This window comes from Zonotrichia albicollis, chromosome 33 (assembly GCF_047830755.1).
Source record: "Zonotrichia albicollis isolate bZonAlb1 chromosome 33, bZonAlb1.hap1, whole genome shotgun sequence".
Classification (NCBI taxonomy): domain Eukaryota; kingdom Metazoa; phylum Chordata; class Aves; order Passeriformes; family Passerellidae; genus Zonotrichia; species Zonotrichia albicollis.
This window is the reverse complement of record NC_133851.1, coordinates 2,887,563-2,904,619: the sequence shown is the minus strand read 5'-3', so window position 1 is coordinate 2,904,619 and position 17,057 is coordinate 2,887,563.

Here is a 17,057-nt window from a genome sequence, read left to right as displayed (position 1 = left end):
CCCTGTCACCTCCCAGCCCTGTCCCCTCTCAGCCTCTGAGCTCTTTGTCACCTCTGAGCCCTGTGTCACCCATTTGTCACCTCCCAGTCCTGTGTCACCTCTCAGCCCCATGTCACCCTTCAGTCCTGTGTCACCTCCCAGCACTGTCACTGGTAAGTCCTGTGTCACCTCTGAGCCCTGTGTCACTCCTGTGTCACCTCTCTGAGCTCTTTGTCACCCCTGAGCCCTGTGTCACCCATTTGTCACCCTTCAGCCCTGTCACCCCTCAGTCCTGTGTCACCCCTCAGTTCTGTCACCTCCCAGCCCTGTCATCTCTCAGCCCCGTGTCACTCCTTTGTCACCTCCCAGCCTTGTGCCACCCGTGTGTCACCTCTGAGCTGTTTGTCACCTCTCAGTTCTGTCACCCCTCGGTCCCCTGTCACCTCCCAGCCCTGTCCCCTCTCAGCCTCTGAGCTCTTTGTCACCCCTAAGTCCTGTGTCACCTCTCAGCCCTGTGTCACCTCTGTGAGCTCTTTGTCACCTCTGAGCCCTGTGTCACTCCTGTGTCACCTCTCTGAGCTCTTTGTCACCTCTCAGTCCTGTGTCACCTCTGAGCCTTGTGTCACCTCTCAGTTCTGTCACCCATCAGTCCTGTGTCACCCTGTGTCACTTTCCAGTCCTGTGTCACCTCTGAGCCCCGTGGGACCCCTCAGTCCTGTGTCACCCGTCAGTTCTGTCACCTCCCAGCCCTGTGTCACCCATTTGTCACCTCCCACCCCTGTGTCACCTCCCAGCCCTGTCATCTCTCAGTCCCGTGTCACTCCTTTGTCACCTCCCAGCCTTGTGCCACCCGTGTGTCACCTCTGAGCTGTTTGTCACCTCTCAGTTCTGTCACCCCTCGGTCCCCTGTCACCTCCCAGCCCTGTCCCCTCTCAGCCTCTGAGCTCTTTGTCACCCCTAAGTCCTGTGTCACCTCTGAGCCCTGTGTCACCTCTCTGAGCTCTTTGTCACCTCTGAGCCCTGTGTCACCCATTTGTCACCCCTCAGTTCTGTCACCCCTCAGTCCTGTGTCCCCTCCCAGCCCTGTCACCTGTCAGTTCTGTGTCACCTCTGGGTCATTCTCACCCCTGTGTCACCTCTGTGCCCTGTGGGACCCCTCAGTCCTGTGTCACCCGTCAGTTCTGTCACCTCCCAGCCCTGTGTCACCCCCATGTCACCCCCGTGTCACTCCCGTGTCACTCCTGTGTCACCCCCATGTCACTCCCATGTCACTCCTGTGTCACCCCTGTGTCACTCCCATGTCACTCCTGTGTCACCCCTGTGTCACCCCCGTGTCACCCCTGTGTCACTCCTGTGTCAACTCTCAGTTCTGTCACCTCCCAGCTCTTTGTCACCCCTCACCCCTGTGTCACATCAGCCCTGTCACCACCTCCTGGGTGATGGCGCAGGGACAGTGCCAGCCTTGGGTGGTGGCACAGGGACAGTGCCAGCCCTGGAATGGGCACAAGAACAGTGCCAGCCCCAGGAGATGGTACAGGGACAGTGCCAGCCCCAATGGGTAGCACAAAGACAGTGCCATGCTCTGGGTGATGGCACAGGGACAGTGCCAGCCCTGCACAGTGGCACAGGGACAGTGCCAGCTCTGGATGGTGGCACAGGGACAGTGCCACCCTTTGAGAGTGGCACAGGGACAGTGCCAACCATGGGCACTGGCACAGGGACAGTGCCAGCCCTTGAGGGTGGCACAGGGACGGTGCCAACCATGGGCAATGGCACAGGGACAGTGCCAGCCCTTGAGGGTGGCACAGGGACAGTGCCAACCATGGGCACTGGCACAGGGACAGTGCCAGCTCTGGAAGGTGACACAGGGACAGTGCCAGCCCTTGAGTGGCGCAGGGACAGTGCCAGCCCTGGGTGATGGCACAAGGACAGTGCCAGCTCTGTGCAGTGGCACAGGGACAGTGCCAGCCCCAATTGGTGGCACAGGGACAGTGCCAGGCCTGGGCAGTGGCACAGGGACAGTGCCAGCCCCAATGGGTGGCACAGGGACAGTCCTTGGCATCCAGGGCAGAGCCAAAGGCACTGGAAGGAAACCAGAAAGTAAAACAGGAATTCTTTTCTTTCTTTGCTTTGCTCTCTTTATTCTATCTCTTAAAAACTGCCAGTAAAACGTTAAAAATTCAAATATCCCCAATTCAATTAAAAAATTCAATATCCCCAAATATCCTCAGCACCATCCCCCAAGCAAAAAACAGAAGAGAAAGCAGCAAAAATAACAGAAAGGGAAAAAAAATCCCTCATCCACAAAACCACCTATACCCATCCCTAAACCTCTCCTAAATCAATAAAATTGAATTGAATTGAATTGAATTGAATTGGATTGGATTGGATTGGATTGGATTGGATTGGATTGGATGGAATTGGATTGAATTGGATTGGATTGGATTGGATTGGATTGGATTAATTGGATTGGATTGGATTAATTGAATTGGATTAATTGGATTGGATTAATTGAATTGGATTGGATTGGATTAATTGGATTGGATTGGATTGGATTAATTGAATTGGATTTGATTGGATTGGATTGAATTGGATTAATTGGATTGGATGGGATTGGATTGGATTGGATTGGATTAATTGGATTGGATTAATTGGATTGGATTGGATTAATTGAATTGGATTGGATTGGATTAATTGGATTGGATTGGATTAATTGAATTGAATTGAATTGAATTGAATCTAATGTAATCTAATCCAATCTAATCTAATCTAATTTTAACCTAATCTAATCTATAATCTAATAGAATCTAATGAATGGAATGGAATCTAATCTATAATCTAATCTAATCTAATCTAATCTAACATAGTATAATCTAATCTACTATAGTCTAGTCTAATTAATCTAAACAATCTAATCTAGATTGTTTCTAGTCTAATTAATCTATCTAATCTAATCTAATCTAACCTAATCTAATCTAATCTAATCTAATCTAATCTAATCTAATCTAATCTAATCTAATCTCCCTTGTCTAATAGAGCCTTAAATGTGCCAGCGAGTCCCAGTCCATGATCTCCCTGGCGCCCTGGAGGTTGGCAGCGCCCTGTTCCCCTGGCACGCAGCCTGGCACACAGCCTGGCACGCTGCCCCTCATCTCGTCGTGCCACGCGGCCTCCAGGAAGGCCGTGGCCATCAGGGTTTCATCCAGGCCCGGCTTGGCAGGGCCGGGCTCGGGCAGGGCCTGGGGGCAGCCGCGGCCGGGGGGCGGGGGGAAGGCTCCGGGCTGGCCCAGGGCGCAGAGCTCGCCCGGCTCCGCATCCAGCAGCGCCTCCCACTCCGTGCTGCCCTTCAGCTCCGTCAGCTCGCCCGGCGCCTCCGGGCACGCCTGGGCACAGCCGGGCACCCAGGGCGCCTCTGCCCAGGGCTGCTGGCTCTGCTGGGCACCTCGATTTTCCACAGGGCTCCACCGCTGGCTGCTCTCGAACTCCTCGAACTCGCGCAGCAGCCGCTGCAGCTCCGCGCCCACCTCGAGCCCCCCGCGGGTGGCGGTGCCAGCCGGGCTGGGCACACGGCGGGGGCACTGCTGGGCACGCCGGGAGGGTGGCACGGGCTCTGCCAGGGCCCTGTGGGACAGAGAGGGGTCACCGTTGGGGTGGGCTCTGAAAAATCATCTCGGCCCAGGGCGCTTCCCATGGGGAGCTGGGAACGCTCAGGGGAAAATGAAAACAATAAATGAAAACAATTCCTTTGTCATTTGCTTCTGCTGTGTGGTTGGACATTGTTAACCCGGTAATTGTTTCATTGGTTTCTGCTGTGAATTGTTTGGAATTAATGAATTAATGGCCAATTAGGAGTGTGGTTGGACATTGTTAACCCGGTAATTGTTTCATTGGTTTCTGCTGTGAATTGTTTGGAATTAATGAATTAATGGCCAATTAGGAGTGTGGTTGGACATTGTTAACCCGGTAATTGTTTCATTGGTTTCTGCTGTGAATTGTTTGGAATTAATGAATTAATGGCCAATTAGGAGTGTGGTTGGACATTGTTAACCCGGTAATTGTTTCATTGGTTTCTGCTGTGAATTGTTTGGAATTAATGAATTAATGGCCAATTTGGAGTGTGGTTGGACATTGTTAACCCGGTAATTGTTTCATTGGTTTCTGCTGTGAATTGTTTGGAATTAACGAATTAATGGCCAATTAGGGCCAAGATGTGTCAAGGTTCTGGAAGGAGTCACAAGATTCATTATTATCTTGTTAAGCCTTCTGTCTGTATCCTTTCTTTATTCTTTAGTATAGTTTAGTATAGCATTCTTTAAAAAAAAAAAAATACACACTATATATATATATATATATTTATATATACGAAATATTATATATAGTATTATATAGTATTATATTATATTATATTATATTATATTATAGTAAATAATAATATAATATAACGTAATGTAATATAATGTAATGTAATATAATTATATATATTTATAATATATAATTATAATTTTATATAATAAAAATATATTATATAAATATATACATTTTATATCTTTTATATATTTAAATATATATTTTATTTATATTATATAAATATAATATAATATAATATAATATAATATAATATAATATAATATAATATAATATAATATAATATAATATAATATAATATAATATAATATAATATAATATAATATAATATATCAGCCTTCTAAGTACATGCAGTCAGATTCATTCCTTCCTGCCATGGGGGACCCCAGAAAATACCACACCTAATAAAGATTTCTTTCCTAATAAATGATTTCTTTCCTAATAATGACTTTTTTCTTTCCTTGGCTCAGCCCCAGAGCCCCACTGAGGGTGTTTTACCAGGAGCAAGGACCTCTTGCCCTAACTTAAGTTTTTCTCTGTAAAGAATTTTGTTATTTTGCTTTTTATTAAAACTTTTCTGTTTCTGACGCTGCCACAGAACCCATCCTGCTGATTTTATCCATCTGAAATAGCTCAGCTATCCCAAACAAAAATCACCAAAAAATGACAAAAATCACCAAAATATTATAAAATCTAGCTCAAAGACACCCTTATATCAGTGGAGTTTCGTTTTTTTCCCTCTTGCACTTAGTTTGGTGTACTCTATAGAGTTTTATTTTGTTTTTTATTAAAACTTTTCTGTTTCCAACACTCCCACAAAAGCCATCCTGCTGATTTTATCCATCTGAAATAGCTCAGCTATCCCAAACATGACAAAAATCACCAAAATCTTATAAAATCTCGCTCAAAGACACCCTTATATCAGTGGAGTTTGGTTTTTTGCCCTCTTGAACCTAGCTTGATTTACTCTATAAAGTTTTGTTATTTTACTTTTTATCAAAACTTTTTAATAAAAACTTTCCTGTTTCCAACACTGCCACAGCACCCATCCTGCTGATTTTATCCATCTGAAATAGCTCAGCTATCCCAAACATGACAAAAATCACCAAAATATTATAAAATCTAGCTCAAAGACACCCTTGTAACAGCAGAATTTTGGTTTTTTTCCCTCTTGCACTTAGTTTGGTGTACTCTATAGAGTTTTGTTATTTTGTTTTTTATTAAAACTTTTCTGTTTCCAACACTGCCACAGAACCCATCCTGCTGATTTTATCCATCTGAAATAACTCAGCTATCCCAAACATGACAAAAATCACCAAAATATTATAAAATCTCACTCAAAGACACCCTTATATCAGTGGAGTTTGGTTTTTTGCCCTCTTGAACCTAGCTCGATTTACTCTATAAAGTTTTGTTATTTTACTTTTTATCAAAACTTTTTATTAAAACTTTCCTGTTTCTGACACTGCCACAGAACCCATCCTGCTGATTTTATCCATCTGAAACAGCTCAGCTATTTCAAACATGATATAAATCACCAAAATAATATAAGACCAAGCTTGAGGAGACCCTTAGAGCAGTGGGTTTGGTTTTATACCTCTTGCACCTAGTTTGGTGTACGCTATAGAATTTTGTTATTTTGTCTTTTATTTAAATTTTTCTGTTTCTAACACTACCACAGAACCCATTCTGCTGATTTTATCCATCTGAAATAACTCAGCTATCCCAATCATGACAAAAATCACCAAAATCTTATAAAATCTAGCTCAAAGACCCTTGTAACAGCGGAGTTTTGGGTTTTTTTCCCCTCTTGCACCTAGTTTGGTGTACTCTATAGAGTTTTATTTTGTTTTTTATTAAAACTTTTCTGTTTCCAACACTCCCACAGAACCCATCCTGCTGATTTTATCCATCTGAAACAGCTCAGCTATCCCAAACAAAAATCACCAAAAAATGACAAAAATCACCAAAATCTTATAAAACCCAGCTCGAGGAGAGCCGTATCTCAGTGGATTTGGGTTTTCCAGAGGATCACCTGTGTCCCTTGAGGGTGCTGCTCCTGAGCCATTGGGCGTACTGGGGGTGAAGCTTCCAGAAGGCTCCTCTGCCCGGCTCCCCCTTCTCGCGGGGCACCTTCACAAAGCGCTTGTTGATGCACAGGTTGTGTCTGATGGAGCTCTGCAGGCAAAGAAAAAAAGAAGAAATTTTTTAAATTTTTCAAAGTTTAATAGCAATAAAATGACGCATGGGTTGTGCCTGATGGAGCTCTGCAGGCAAAGACAAAAAAAGAATTAATTTTTAAAATTTTTCAAAGTTTAGTAGTAATAAAACGATGCACGGGTTGTGCCTGATGGAGCTCTGCAGGCAAAGAAAAAGAAAATTTTAAATTTTTCAAAGTTTAATAGTAATAAAATGACACACGGGTTGTGCCTGATGGAGCTCTGCAGGCAAAGGAAAAAAAATTTAAATTTTTCAAAGTTTAATAGTAATAAAACAATGCACAGGTTGTGTCTGATGGAGCTCTGCAGGCAAAGGAACAAAAGATAAATTTTTAAAATTTTTCAAAGTTTATTAATAATAAAATATCGCACAGGTTGTGCCTGATGGAGCTCTGCAGGCAAAGGAAAAAAAGAATAAATTGTTAAAATTTTTGAAAGTTTAATAGTAATAAAATGACGCGCAGATTCTGCCTGATGGAGCTCTGCAGACAAAGAAAAGAAGAAATTTTTAAAATTTTTCAAATTTAATAGTAATAAAATGACGCACGGGTTGTGCCTGATGGAGCTCTGCAGGCAAAGACAAAAAAATAATATTTTTTTAAAATTTTTCAAAGTTTAATAGTAATAAAATGATGCACAGGTTGTGCCTGATGGAGCTCTGCAGGCAAAGGAAAAAAAGAATTTTAAATTTTTCAAAGTTTAATAGTAATAAAATATCGCACAGGTTGTGCCTGATGGAGCTCTGCAGGCAAAGACAAAAAAAGAATAATTTTTTAAAATTTTTCGAAGTTTAATAGTAATAAAATGATACACGGGTTGTGCCTGATGGAGCTCTGCAGGCAAAGAAAAAAAAGAATAAATTGTTAAAATTTTTCAAAGTTTATTTGTAATAAAATGGTGCACGGGTTGTGCCTGATGGAGCTCTGCAGGCAAAGAAAAGAAGAAATTTTTAAAATTTTTCAAAGTTTAATAGTAATAAAACGATGCACAGGTTGTGCCTGATGGAGCTCTGCAGGCAAAGGAAAAAAGATAAATTTTTTAAATTTTTTCAAAGTTTAATAGTAATAAAATGATGCGCGGGTTGTGCCTGATGGAGCTCTGCAGGCAAAGAAAAAAGAAAGAATAAATTTTTAAAATTTTTCAAAGTTTAATAATAATAAAACGATGCACAGATTGTGCCTGATGGAGCTCTGCAGGCAAAGGAAAAAAAAGAATAAATTTTAAAAATTTTTCAAAGTTTAATAGTGATAAAATGATGCACAGGTTGTGCCTGATGGAGCTCTGCAGGCAAAGACAAAAAAAGAATAAATTTTTAAAATTTTTCGAAGTTTTAATAGAAATAAAATGATGCACGGGTTGTGCCTGATGGAGTTCTGCAGGTAAAGGAAAAAAGATAAATTTTTTAAATTTTTCAAAGTTTAATAGTAATAAAATATCGCACAGGTTGTGCCTGATGGAGCTCTGCAGGCAAAGAAAAAAAATATTTAAATTTTGCAAAGTTTAATAGTAATAAAACGATGCACGGGTTGTGCCTGATGGAGCTCTGCAGGCAAAGGAAAAAAATTTAAAATTATTCAAAATTTAATAGTAATAAAATGATGCACAGGTTGTGCCTGATGGAGCTCTGCAGGCAAAGGAAAACAAATTTTAAATTTTTCAAAGTTTAATAGTAATAAAATGACGCACGGGTTGTGCCTGATGGAGCTCTGCAGGCAAAGGAAAAACAAATTTAAATTTTTCAAAGTTTAATAGTAATAAAACGACGCACGGGTTGTGCCTGATGGAGCTCTGCAGGCAGAAAAGAAAACAAGCTTTTAAAATTTTAAAGGTTTAAGAGTAATAAAATTAAATTACAGCCGTTAAATTAATGGTTGTAAGAATAGCAATATAATTAGAGTAATAAAAATTTGGACAATTAGGATTTAGGACAATATGAGACAATAAAAACAAAGAGTTGTGGATGGTTTTGGTGCCTTTTTCTGGGCAAAATAAGCCCAGAAAACAGAGGATTAACCCTCAAAAGCAACAGCCTGTTGCATATTCATACACCTCATGAATTATTCATAATTCCACTCAAACACAGGATTCTGTGTCAACTTCTTCCTCTGAATTCTGATGGCTCTTCAGTCCTCAGCAAGGTGGGAACGTGAAAAATGCCAATCATTTATGTTTAAAATTTGAAGACCTTAATAGTAATAAAATAGTTATAAAAATAGCAATATAATTAGAATAACAAAAATGTGGACAATTAGGATTTAGGACAATATGAGACAATAAAACAGATGGTCCAGGTACCGTTTTCTGGGCAAAATAAATCTGAAAAAGGACCCACATAACAGAGGTTTAACCCTTAAAGCAGCAGCCTGTTGCATATTTATATATCTCATGCATGATGCATAAATTCCATCCAAACACAGGATTCTGTCTGGGCACTGTCGGCTTCTTCCTCTGAATCCTGATGGCCAAAATGGGAAGAACTCCATAAAAAAGCAATAAATTATCTTTTTTTTGAAAGATTCAGGTGTCCTGTGGCTTCTATATTGCTGTGAATCCTCCCAAAAAATGCATCTTACATAGCGTAGTTTCTATTTTAACTTTTTGTTATAGCCTAAACCAATATTTAACACACTATTTAAGAAAATTATTGCAGCACAAATTTCTAACATAACACATATAATAATAAGTTGAATATTTGCAAAAAGCCAATCATAAAACGTGCTTAAATATTTAACACAATACTTAAGGAAATTAAAACAACACAACTTTCTAACATGACATAATATTCATTTGAAACATTCCTGCCTGGATACAATCTGAGATTTCAAACATTCCTGCCTGGATACAATCTGAGATTTCAAACATTCCTACCTGGATATAATCTGGGATTTCAAACATTCCTACCTGGATATAATCCAAGATTTCAAACATTCCTACCCAGATACAATCTGAGATTTCAAACATTCCTGCCTGGATACAATCTGAGGTTTCAAACATTCCTACCCAGATATAATCCAGAGGTTTTGAGACACCAGCACGGTTTCTCCACTGGATTCCCCAGAGGAGCAGCAGCTGCCTCTTCCACTGGATCTTCAGAGGAAGAATAAATCCTTCTCTACAGGATCCCTGCTCCAGCAGAACCACCCCTGACACTGCAGGAGGGCTGAGCCACAATTCCAATGGGACTGCTGCCAACACCCTGACCCACAGGGTGCCAGGTTGGGTTCTGACTCTGTCAGTGTTGTTCTAGTTCACTGCATTGTTTATTTTATCCTTTTATTTTCTTCCCTATTAAAGAACTGTTATTCCTGCTCCCATATTTTTTTGCCTGAGAGCCCTTAATATAAAATTTATACCAATTTATATTCTCCATTTCAGGGGAAGTTCCTGCCTTCCTTAGCACACACCTGTCCTTCCAACCTAATGAGACAATCTGTTATTCCTGCTCTCATATTTTTAATAAAAAATTTATAGCAATTCAGATGAGGGGAGGGTTTGCATTCTCCATTTCAGGATAAGCTCCTGCTTTCCTTAGCACACACCTGGCTTTCCAAACCAAGACAAACTGTTATTTCCTGCTCCCATATCTTTGCCGGAGAGCCCCTTAATTTCAAATTTCTAGCAATTCGGAGAGGTGGGGAGGGTTTACATTTTCCATTTCAGGGGTGGCTCCTGCCTTCCTTAGCAGACTCCTGTCTTTCCAAACCAAGCCAAACTGTTCTTCCTGCTCTCATATTTTTAATATAAAACTTATAGCAATTCAGATGAGGGGAGGGTTTGCATTTTCCATTTCAGGATAAGCTCCTGCCTTCCTTAGCACACATCTGTCCTTCCAACCCGAGACAAACTGTTATTTCCTGCTCCCATATTTTTTGCCTGAGAGCCCTTAATATAAAATTTATACCAATTTGGAGGGAGGGGGTTTATATTTTCCATTTCAGGGGAAGTTTTTGCCTTCCTTAGCACACATCTGTCCTTCCAACCCGAGACAAACTGTTATTTTCTGCTCCCATATTTTTTGCCTGAGAGCCCTTAATATAAAATTTATATTTGGAGGGAGGGGATTTAAATTCTCCATTTCATGGGAGGCTCCTGCCCTTCCTCAGCAGCCACTTCCCAAACCCACACACCCTCCCCTACCTGCCAGCTGGGGTGGGCACGGCGGAAGTAGCAGAAATTGTCGCTGATCCACTTGCAGATGGCAGCCAGGGTGAGCTTGGGCTGCTGGCTGGCCTCCAGGGCCATGCAGATCAGCGTGGCATACGAGTAGGGCGGTTTGACGTGGCCGTTTGTCCTGTAGTCGATGTCCCCCGGGTGTCCCGGCGGGGTCACCACGCTGGCCGTGCCCGGCGAGGACGCGGCCGAGCGCGGGATGTCCATGTAGTGGCCGAGCTCCTCGGAGGTCAGGGGGAATCCCGGGCTCTGGAAGTCCACCAGGCTCACCAGGTTCTCCCAGATGCTGCAGCGATCCTCGGGGTCCTGGGAGATGGGGGCCAAGCCCAGGTGGGCGCCCGTCAGCTCGGCCAGCCACAGCAGGTCGGGCTGGGCACTGCCCTGGTCGGAGCCCGGCGATCTGGGCACGGGGCTGGAGCACACCATGGTCAGGGGAGGCTGCAGGAGGCAAAGGGCACCGTGAAATAAGAGATTTTTTGTCGCAGATATCTTTTGTGAAAAAATTCTTTCTTTAGGATTTATGAATATGGATTTGCATTTTGGGTATTCAGTACTTGTATGGATAAAAGGACCCTGGAATCACCTGTAGATTGCAGTGTGTATTTGGGAATTATCCCACAGTAAACAGCCACTTTCTAACTTTGAACTGTTAGAGAGTTTTTGGATATTGGTACCAGATCAATATCCATATTGGGAGTGGGATGTACCAAAGTTATCAATATGTATTTGTAATTTGGGTATTCAATACTTGTGTTGAATTGATATCTATGAATATCAAAATCCATAAATCAATATCCATGTTGGGAATGGGATGCACCAAAGTTATCAATATGTGTTTGAATTTTGGGTATTCAATACTTGTATAGATAAAAGATATAGATTATATATTATATAAATATAGATTTGTAATCACCTGTGAACTGCAGTGTGTATTTGGGAATTATCCCACAATAAGGATCCACTTGCTAACTCTAAACTGTTAGAGAGATTTTGGATATTGGTACCAGATCAATATCCATATTGGGAATGGGATGCACCAAAGTTATCAATATATATTTTGTATTTTGAGTATTCAATACTCGTATAGATAAAAGATATCGATTATATATTATATAGATATAGATTTGTAATCACCTGTAAATTGCAGTGTGTATTTGGGAGTTATCTTGCAATGAACATCCACTTGCTAACTCTAAACTGTTAGAGAGTTTTTGGATATTGGTACCAGATCAATATCCATATTGGGAATGGGATGTACCAAAGTCATCAATATGTATTTGTAATTTGGGTATTCAATACTTGTGTTGAATTGATATCTATGGATATCAAAATCCATAATCAATATCCATGTTGGGAATGGGAAGCACCAAAGTTATCAATATATATTTTGTATTTTGGGTATTCAATACTTGTATAGATAAAAAATACACTTGTATAGATAAAATATATAGATTGTGTATTATATAAATATAGATTTGTAATCACCATAAATTGCAGTGTGTATTTGGGAGTTATCCCGCAATAAACATCCACTTTCTAACTCTAAACTGTTACAGAGTTTTTGGATATTGGTACCAGATCAATATCCATATTGGGAATGGGATGTACCAAAGTCATGAATATGCATTAGCATTTTAGATATTCAATGTTTGTACAGATAAAAGGGCTCTGTAATCACCTGTGAACTGCAGTGTGTATTTGGGAATTATCCCACAATAAGGATCCACTTGCTAACTTTAATCTGTTAGAGAGTTTTTGGATATCGGTACTAGATCAATATCCATGTTTTTAATAAATCAGCGGACTCTATTTATTCTGTGTATCGCTTCAGGAGGGTTGAGGTTCTGCGGGGTGCAGCCGCTGCCTGGCACCCAACAGGCGTTGCTGGAACCCCTGGAGCTGCCTGGGTGACACCTCTGGGTGGCACCTCTGGGTGACACGGAGCCCCCTGCCTGCCCTGGTGGGGATTTTACAGCCCTGAACCTCGGGAAATTCCCCCTAAACCCGCCGGGCTGGCACTGCCCAGAGAGGTTTTGGCAGGATAAAATCAGCACCCCCTCCCTGCCCTTCATCAACACAAATTCAGTCCTGCATCCCCCCGAGCGAGGCTGTTCCTCATGGGTCGCAGGACAGTCCAACACCTCCACCCTAAAGACCCTAAAAACTCCTCCATCCTCCTATCCCGTCCCTGCCACCGATTTCCCCCCTTTCGATGCCGTTTCTTTGCCATCTCTCCCTTCCCCGGTCCCCAAAACCAACCCGCGGCAGGGAGGGACCCCAAGCCCGGCGGCACCTTCAGCCTGCGGGGAGCTCCGGGGATGCTGCGCTGGTTCGGGCTCCGGGCTGCCAATCCGGGCTGTGTTTGGGGCCAGGAGAGCGGCGGGGAGGGAGGGAGAGGAGCGGCCCGAGGGCAGCAGCGGCCGCTGGCCCGGCGGAACCGGGGGCGCGGCGGAACCCGGGGCGCGCGGGGGGCGCCGCCGTTTGGGGCGGGGGGCTCGCGGGCGGCTCCCGGGACGGGCATTCGCTCGCATTCGCTCGCATTCGCTCGCATTCGCTCGCCCGGTGGCCAAACGGGCTCCTTGGTGCCTTGTCGGGCTCGGCGGAGCGGCGGCACCGGGCTGGGGTAGCGGGGGAGCCGCGGCACCACCGGAGCGCTCCCGCCGAGCCCGTTCGCTCGCGGCAGCCCCGGGAGGGAGAGCGCGGGCTGAGGAAGGGCAGGAGAGCAGAGAGATGGGAAGGGAGAAGGGGAGAGCAGCGCGGAGGGGCCGGAGCTGGCGGGGTCGTACCGGGGATGGTGCCCGGGGCTGCCGGGGAGCAGAGCGGGGCAGGGGCAGCGGCAGCAGCCCCAAAGGCGATGTCCTGCCCTGTGTGCTGTGTGTGCCCTGTGTGTGCCCTGTGTGTGTGCCCTGTGTGTCCTGCCCTGTGTCCTGTGTGTGTGCCCTGTGTGTGTCCTGTGTGTGTCCTGTGTGTGCCCTGTGTGTGTGCCCTGTGTGCTGTGTGTGTGCCCTGTGTGTGTCCCGTGTGTGTCCCGTGTGTGTCCCGTGTGTGTCCTACTGTGTGCCCTGTGTGTGCCCTGTGTGTGTGCCCTGTGTGTGTGCCCTGTGTGCCCTGTGTGTGTCCCGTGTCCCGCCCTCTGTCCTGCCCTGTGTCCTACTCTGTGTCCTGCCGTCTGTCCTGCTCTGTGTGTCCTACCCACGTCCTGCTCTATGTCCCACGGTGTGCCCTGCCCTGTGTCCTGCCCTTTGTCCCGTGCCGTGTCCTACCCTCTGTGTGTCCTGCCCTCTGTCCTGCCCTATGTGTGTCCCACACTGTATCCTGCCCTGTGTCCTGCCCTGTGTCGTCCCCTCTGTCCTGTCCCATGTGTGTCCTGCCCTCTGTCCTGCCCCGTGTCCTGCCCCTTTGTCCTGCCCCATGTGTCCTACCTTGTGTCCTGCTCTGTGTCCCACGGTGTGCCCTGCCCTGTGCCCTGATCCATGTCCAGCCCTGTGTCCTGCCCTCTGTGTGTCCTACTGTCTGTGTGTCCTACTGTCTGTGTGTCCTACTTTGTGTCCTGCTCTCTGTCCTACTCTGTGTTGTCCCCTTGTCCTGCCCTGTGTGTGTCCTACCCTGTGTCCTGCCCTCTGTCTTGTGCCATGTCCTGCTCTCTCTGTGTCCTGCCCTCTGTGTGTTGTCCCCTTTGTCCTGTCCTGTGATGTGTCCCACGCTGTGCCCTCCCCTGTGTCCCACAGTGTGTCGTGTCCTGCTCTCTGTCCTGCCCTGTGTGTGTCCTGCTCTCTGTTCTGCCCTGTGTGTCCTGCTCTGTGTGTGTCCTGCTCTGTGTCCCACAGTGTGTCCTGCTCTCTGTCCTGCCCTGTCTGTCCTGCCCTGTGTGTGTCCTGCTCTCTGTCCAGCCCCCAGGAGCACCCTCAGCCCTTTGGCTGCTCCCCGAGCCCCCACCCCAATTCCGGCTCCTCATGCAGCACCCACAGCCCTGAGGGCAAACCTGGGGGTACGGGGGGCGGGCAGAGCCCCGAATTAAAGGGTTAAAGAGCCGTGCCCTCGTTGGAATCACAAAATACAGCCAGGGGTTTGTAAGAGAAATCCCCCACTGACCCCTGTGCCACTCTCGAGCCTGAAATTCCCTCGAAGGTTTGCAGGAGAAACGTTTAATAGGAAAAATCCTTTATTTTATAGACAGGTTGGACACATTCTGTTTGATTGGCTGACTGACAAAAACATCTTTTTACAAATAATCCTTGAGAAGAAAAACAGAATAGGAAAACACCTAAAATAAAAAAAATGGGAAGGGAAGGGAAGGGAAGGGAAGGGAAGGGAAGGGAAGGGAAGGGAAGGGAAGGGAAGGGAAGGGAAGGGAAGGGAAGGGAAGGGAAGGGAAGGGAAGGGAAGGGAAGGGAAGGGAAGGGAAGGGAAGGGAAGGGAAGGGAAGGGAAGGGAAGGGAAGGAAAGGAAAGGAAAGGAAAGGAAAGGAAAGGAAAGGAAAGGAAAGGAAAGGAAAGGAAAGGAAAGGAAAGGAAAGGAAAGGAAAGGAAAGGAAAGGCAGAACGGGACAGGACACACAGCAGAGGCTTTGGGGGGCTCTGAGGAGCTGGGGGGAATTGGGGGATCTGTGAGGAGCTGGAAGGTGTCACCCCACACTGGGTTGTCCCCCATTCCCAGCACCTCTAATTGGGGTGTTGGGAACTGGGGACACCCCAATTAGAGGGGCACCTCCTTCCCCCTCCCCAGGGGATCTCTGGACCCCCTGGAACCCCCCAGGGGCCCCAGCCCCATGGAGTGAGGGGGAACACGGGGACCCCTCCTCTAATTGGGCTGCTGGGAAAGGGGGAGACCCCAGTGTGGGGTCCCACATCTCACCAGGAGGCGCCGCTGCCTCCCAGCCTCATTTGCATATTTTTGCATATTTTTGCATACGGCTCTGCCGCGCCGCGTGCCCACAGCGCCCCCTGGCGGCGGAACCGGGCAAAGCGCGGCCACGCCCACGCCGCCAAGCCCCGCCCCGCTGCCATGGTTACCGATGACGTCACGCGCGCCGTGACGTCACGGGCGTCCGCGGGCAGCTGCCAAGGCCCCGCCGTGTCCCCGGCACTGGCACCGGCACCAGGCACTGTCACACCTGTCACTGTCACCCATCCCCTGTCACTGTCACACCTGTCACTGTTACCTGTCATTGCCACCCATCACCTGTCACCGTCACCTGTCACCGTCACCCATCACTTATCACTGTCACACCTGTCACTGTCACAACTGTCACCGTCACCCATCCCCTGTCACTGTCACCTGTCACTGTCACACCTGTCACTGTCACCATCACCGTCACCCTTCACCGCAACGGGGGGGGGGGCCAGCGGCACCCCCAGAGTGACCAGTGAGTGACCCCAGAGTGACCGTGAGTGACCCTCAGAGTGAAGAGTGACCAGTGAGTGACCCCAGAGTGACCATGAGTGACCCCAGAGTGACCGTGAGTGACCCCCAGAGTGACCAGTGAGTGACCCCCAGAGTGACCGTGAGTGACCCCAGAGTGACCATGAGTGACCCCCAGTGACCATGAGTGACCCCCAGAGTGACCATGAGTGACCCCAGAATGACCGTGAGTGACCCCAGAGTGATCAGTGAGTGACCCCTTCATTGGGAACACCAGCACCCCCAGAGTGACCATGAGTGATTCTAGAGTGACCCCCAGAGTGACTCCTCCATTGTGGACATTGGCACCCCCAGAGTGACCAGTGAGGCACTCCCACAGTGACCACTGACTCCTTCACTGGGGCCACTGCCACCCCCACAGTGACCAGTGAGTGACCACTCTGCTGGGGACAGCGGCACCTCCAGAGTGACCAGTGACCCCTGGAGTGACCAGTGACCCCCAGAGACACACTGACCCACTCCCAGAGTGACCGGTGACCTCCAGAGTGACCAGTAACCAGTGACCCCTCCACTGGGGACAGCGGCACCCCCAGAGTGACCAGCGACCCCTGAAGTGACCAGTGAGTGACCCTTTCATTGGGGGATAGCGTCACCCCAGAGTGACCAGGGGGTGACCCACAGAGTGACCAGTGAATGACTGTGAGTGACCCTCACAGTGATGCCCACAGTGACCACTGCGCCACCCCCAGAGTGACTCGTGACCCATTCACTGGGGACAGCAACACCCCACAGTGACCAGTGAGTGACCCCCACAGTGACCCCCAGAGTGACCAGTGAGTGACCCTTTCACTGGGGGACAGCAGCAGCCCCAAAAGTGACCATGAGTGACTCCAGAGTGACCCCCAGAATGACCCCTCCATTGGGGACAGTGGCACCCCAGAGTGACCGGTGAATGACCCCCAT